The sequence below is a fragment of the Hevea brasiliensis genome, chromosome 2 (genome assembly GCF_030052815.1).
Source record: "Hevea brasiliensis isolate MT/VB/25A 57/8 chromosome 2, ASM3005281v1, whole genome shotgun sequence".
In the NCBI taxonomy this organism is placed as follows: domain Eukaryota; kingdom Viridiplantae; phylum Streptophyta; class Magnoliopsida; order Malpighiales; family Euphorbiaceae; genus Hevea; species Hevea brasiliensis.
Genome location: NC_079494.1, coordinates 10,375,256 through 10,381,361, shown reverse-complemented (window position 1 = coordinate 10,381,361; position 6,106 = coordinate 10,375,256).

Genomic DNA, 6,106 nt, shown 5'->3' with positions numbered 1-6,106 from the left:
ATGCCATTGTGCATAATTGTATTTCTGACTTTAATAGCCTGCCCACTGGCCTTATGCCTGATATGACAGTTGTATACAAGGTAAACATATGGAGGCCTAACCCGTATACTCCCGTGTATCCAGCATTATAGTCTGTTATAGGTTACTTGGGCACAAATACACTGATATGACATGAAATACACTGATATGACATGAAAGACACTGATGTGATTTTAAAAACTCTGACATGAGTTTAAAAATACAGAGAATGAAATAAATACATAGAAAAGATACTACTAATTAATTTATTCCCAAAGTGCAGTAAAATATGCAAGTGACATAGAATTGCAAAAGTTTACACAAAATTATTATTTAAAATTATTTAGTTAAATTTCTTTAAGATTATGCACCACTAAGCTATTACCTTAGCGCGTTGGATTTTCCATCACGTAGGCACTAGAGACCAGACACAGCAGCCGCCACAGTAGTACTCTGATTACACTTGTCCAGATCTGCTACAGTCCAGAGTCACCTCATTAGTTTTTTGTATTTTGGTAGGGCCTATGTATAGACTAGTATTTTGGTTCATGTAATTATAGTTGATGATGTAATAAATTGTATTGATACTTTTGAGACTGTAAAATAAGCTTATGAACTTTTGTGTATAATTTCCATATGAATGAATGAATGAAAAATATTATTTTCTTGAAATTGAATGAACAGATATGATATAACATGTTATATGACAAGATGAATAGAACACATATGATATGAAATTGTTTTCGATGGGTAATTATTGGAACCCGCCAGATGCCAATAAAATAAAGGAGGCTTTGCCCTGATTTTCACAGAGATAAATTGTGATAAAAAAAAATATTGCCACATGTTTTCTACAAAGTTTAAAACAATTAACAATGGACACGACAGGATAAGATAAGGTGCTCTAGCACCGAATGTGGGACACCTTACTGGGCTACACAATAGATGGGTGAGGGGTGTTACATGAGTGACGAAATATTCTATTACTAATGTTATAAATTTTGGTTCACAATCTAGGATACCTCATTGGGCATGATTTATCTGGAGATATTGTCATCCTTGTTTGTTTCCGTGGATTAGTATGAGATACTAATGAGATAGAATGGTGAGTCTCATGCCATATGGCAAACATGATGGGCACTTATGAGATAAATAGGCTAAGCCAGTGACACAAATATGACATGTATATGGAATTTACTCTTGTTAATACATTGTCATATATAAGTGGTTTGAGTTTGATACCACTTACATACTTTGTATGGGTATACTAGTGGGTGTTGACTCCGACTAGTTATATATAGAGATAGGTGTTTAGTCAAGATGGGATCTGTTACCCTAAGTAAATAGGGATAAAATCCTATGTCCATTTGAATTATTCTCGATAAGTTAAGTACCTGGCCAGGACAGAAAGACTTAGTCAAAAAAGTGTTCATGACTAAAAAGTATTATTAATCAAGAATTGAAATTAAAATAAAGACATATGATTCTAAGAAAATTAGGATTTGACATAAAGCATGACACAAGCTGGAATTGGGATTTTATAATGGAGAGATTTTAGTGCATAGTATGTATAATTAAGGTTCATAAGTTAAGTATAAAATAATTCATAACTAGTTGGGTAGTTATGATACATTATGCTAGATGTCAACCATGATTTATGAGAGCTAAGAGTGATATGAAAATTTCACTTTAAACATGAAATAGTTCCAATAATATTAAGGTGTTAATATTATTCTCATTGCCAATTAGTAATGAACCTAGAAAGTCACACGCAATAAAAACAATAAGATCAAAGAATAGTTAATTTAATTAATGTTTTTAGTTTGTAATTGGATTGTAAAGTCCTTAGCATGACTTGAAACTAAATTCATGATTGGAAGTATTCAAGTTAATATTTAAAGTGTTTAAATATAAACTTGGTTAATTATTAATAAGAGAAGATATTAAGTGGTCAATTTGACTTTAAGTCAAAGAAAGAGAAAGTAGATGTAATTAGTGTTTATCCATAACACTAATTAAATAATTAAAAGGTTTAATTTTCTCTACTTGACAAGTGTCCCAATAAACATTGGAAAACACATCTATTAGAGGAATTAGATGTGGACACATGGAAGAGAGAGATAAATATCTCTAAGTGTTAAGATAAGAAGAGATTAAGGGGTTAATCTCAAGAAAACACACTCTCTCCTCATTGTTCTTCTTTTAGCCAGCTCATTCTCTCTCTCTCTCAAGAAAGTTTTATCTCTTCTTTGTAATTGATTCAAAAGGAATTTGAAGTTACCACTCTTGAATTAAAGATAGAAAAATTATTTCTCTATACTTCCAAAAGGTCAAAACTAAGAAATACCCTAAACTTCTTCCTTGTGCAATCTTGGTCAAGGCAAAGAGAGGAAGCACAAAGAAGTTTTGGCTAGATCTTGGTGCTTTGGTCGAATTATTCATGTGGACGGACTAGAGGATCTACGTTTGACAATATACTCTCCCTAGACAAGGTGTTGAATGTGATTCTGCTTCTTAATGGGTAAAACACTAAACTTTCTTTGTAAAGTTTAAGGTTTAAGTTTCCTAATGGCAAATAGGCATCCAGGCAATAAAGTTATAAGTGTTGTAACTCAAACACATGTTTTGCAATAGTATAAAAGGTTAATGTTTTGCATGAAACATAGGGCCCACAAAGTTTTAAAATTGCTATTTTGCACCCTTAGTGCTATTTTCCCTTCAATTGGTATTAGAGCCACCCTATTTGGCCATTAAAAACTTTATTTCATGTTATGTATTGGTTGGGAATCGAGAAAAATTCATTTGGAATGTTGAAAAGTAAAAAATTTTGGAGTCATAGAAAGCTACACAGCCCAGGCTGTGCTATTGGACATGGGGCGTGTAACCTTCTAGATTAATTGAAGTTTTCGTTCCAAAACATGCCCTGGACGTGTCAGATCACACGAATGCGTGTTGTGGAACATGGCCTGTGTAATGGTACATAGCCCAAGGCCGTGTTTGTCAGGGAATTCTAATTTTTCAAAATTTTTTAATATTTATTTATGGTTAAAGTGTTTGATCATAATCTCAATCAAGATAACATATATTTGAATGAGATTCAAAGGAAATATTTTGTATTCAAGAGTTGAATATGGAAATGCATGAAAGATGATTATGGACTTAGGTTGATCAATGTGATTGGTTTATCTATTTCATTTTTTGGGATTGTAATAATTTTTATTATTTACAAAGAGATGTATTATAAAGTTGTTATGATTAGTCCTAAGTTGTAAATTTATTTATTTAGGCTTATGCATGCTCTTTTTTTTTTTTTTTTTTGTATTTTTCACCTTGGTATGCCAAGGGTACTTTATGTAATTGGCTATGATGGAGATTACAAGAAGAAAAGAGCTCAAATCATTGATGGAGATTAGTGGGAGCACAAGACTTCAAGAGTTAAAGCTTGTCAAGCAAAGTTCCAATAGATGAACGTCAACCTAGGATGCCCTGAAATCTAATCCTTGTGGCTAGGATTGGATTCCCATAGAATAGTTCATGATCATGCCTTTAACATTATTGTTGATGGACGTATATGAGATATGTATGAAAATGGTTAATGTGTAAAGTGAGACCAAATATTAACTAAGTTGAATAACAAATCTTCCTGTCAAATGATTAAGTTGATAATGGTGTAATTTTGAAAATTGCATCATGGTTCTCCCCTAAGGCAATTATTTGAGAAGTTTTAAACATTTACATCGTTGGCTATTGTTACATAGGAATGATGTATTTGGTTTAAGAGATCTTTCTTGAAATAATTGTTAAAGCATGAGATGTTGTGAGTGTGTAGATACTTTAGTGATCAAGAATGGATGTATCCGAGATCATTAAGTTTCAAATTTACATGCTTGCTGACCTAGTGGGCTTAACTTAACCAATGCAAGATAAACCAATAATAAATGTACCTGTGGTTTTGAGCATTTGGAGCTAAATAATTAATTGAGCGTCAGATGAGATGTGAAGAGTAAAGTGTTAATCACTTATAAAGTGTTGTGACTCCAAGAATAGATGTACTTGAGGATGATTAACAATTTATAAGAATTTAATCACCCACTAAAAATCTGGTCCAACTAAGATTTTTGTTTCCTACTTTGAAAGTATAGGATTCTCCAAGTTAGTGGGAGGACCATTTGATTAAAAGATCATGATCATTTTGGTTGGTTACATGATAAAATAAACTAATTAGATTCTTGTTATTTTCTACAGTTTAATCTGATAAAATGACAACACAACCTTCTAATGTTCTTACTGGTATACTTGATAATAATAGGCTAACTGGGCCTAACTTTTCAAATTAGTTAAGAAATCTAAAGATTGTCTTGAATTTAGAGAGCATAGGATACGTCTTGGATTCTAAAGTTCCTGGTCCTTTACCTGAAGGGGCTTCGCAAGAGGAACTAGACACTTTGGATAAGTGGAAGGAGGATAACATGCGAGCTAAGTGCTACATGCTTTCTTCTATGACTAATGAATTACAGAAGCAATATGTTTGCTAGTTTTACAACCCCGCAAGTGCATGGATCGCTAACAAGTAATAAAGTAGTGAGTAGAGTATCATCCCATGAGCAATTTAATTAGCAAGTACTAAACTACACAACAATTATGACTGTCTAGGCTACCGAATATAATATGAGAGTGAATCTAATTTATTTTGAGTGCTAAAAACTAAGAGAACAATGAACTTAAAATGAAATAATCTATCAAAATAATTTTAGAATTAAGATTTCACACTTTAACCTTATTATGGATTCAATCTTGTCTATTCATTGGATTGAGAATCGTTGCTTTGATGGAAATTAATCCTAAGGTATCCTAGGTCCTCTCTCAAGACACCTAATGTGTATTTTAATTAGAGCTAAACCCTACTTTCATTGGTGATTAGTCCTAGTAAAAACCCTTTTATGATCTATGATTAATTATGGAATTCCACAAAGGATTTCAGCCTATCTCTAAGTCAGATTTTCTAAGTTTAATACTCCAATTTTCCAAAACTAACCTTCACCTTTCAGTTATTCAATTAATATCTTATATCATGTCTAAGTGGGTACCGGCACATAGCATGCATTAAGAACACAGAACATAAAATCAAAAAACAAAACTCAAATCCAATAGATAAAACTCAATATTTATCCATAATAATGATTATAAGCGTTACTCTCCTAATTCTAGAATAAAGAGACTACTCACTTGTGGTGAGCTTAGTAAACATAACAAAAGTAAAATAAAAGAACATAAAAAGCATCCTAAAGAAATAGGATAAAAGAACCGAAAAGAATTCTCTGCAGCTTTGAACTTGTGGAACTTTGGCTAAGGATTCCTCCTTGATGCTAATGCACTATTCTTCAAAATGGCTTAGAGAGAATGATGAAGATGTACGTATATGAGGATGTGTGTATGAAAAATGGGGGATCCCTTTCTCTATTTTCTGCTGCTTCTATTTATATTCAATGTCATAGAGTTAAGTTTTTAGAGTCCCAAAGGTATCAAAAGTCTATTCTGAGTGTAAAAATTAGAGCTGGAATCAAATCAGGAAACTAGTTGTCCGTTGATACATGGCTCGTGTGTCACTGCATAGCCCAGCGCCGTGTAACTTACTGGAATTTGAAGGTTACATCTCGTATTTGGCTAAAAGGTTACACGGGTCTTGGCTTGTTACATGGGTCCAATTACACGGCCTGTGTTTTGTTGTTCTTCTGAACATTCTTTAAGGTGTGCCAGGCAAAATCTTGCACGGGTCTTTGCAGGTTACACAGGTCATGCTACATGGCTGTGTACTGTGTCTCCTCTCCACTTCATCGATTTTCTCCTGGCAATAAGTTACACGGGTTTGTGGTATGTTTACATGACTCGCGTAAAGTGTATCAACAACAATGCTTTTCTTCTTTGAGTTTTTCCAAGCCTCCTTCTTTACTTTTATGCTTTGGAATTCCCTCAAAACACCTAAAAATATGCAAAAAATATAGAATTTTGTGCAGAGTAATGAGATTTACAAAATTTAATGAATTTGATGATTATGCATGAAATTACCTATCTAAATGCTATGAAATGC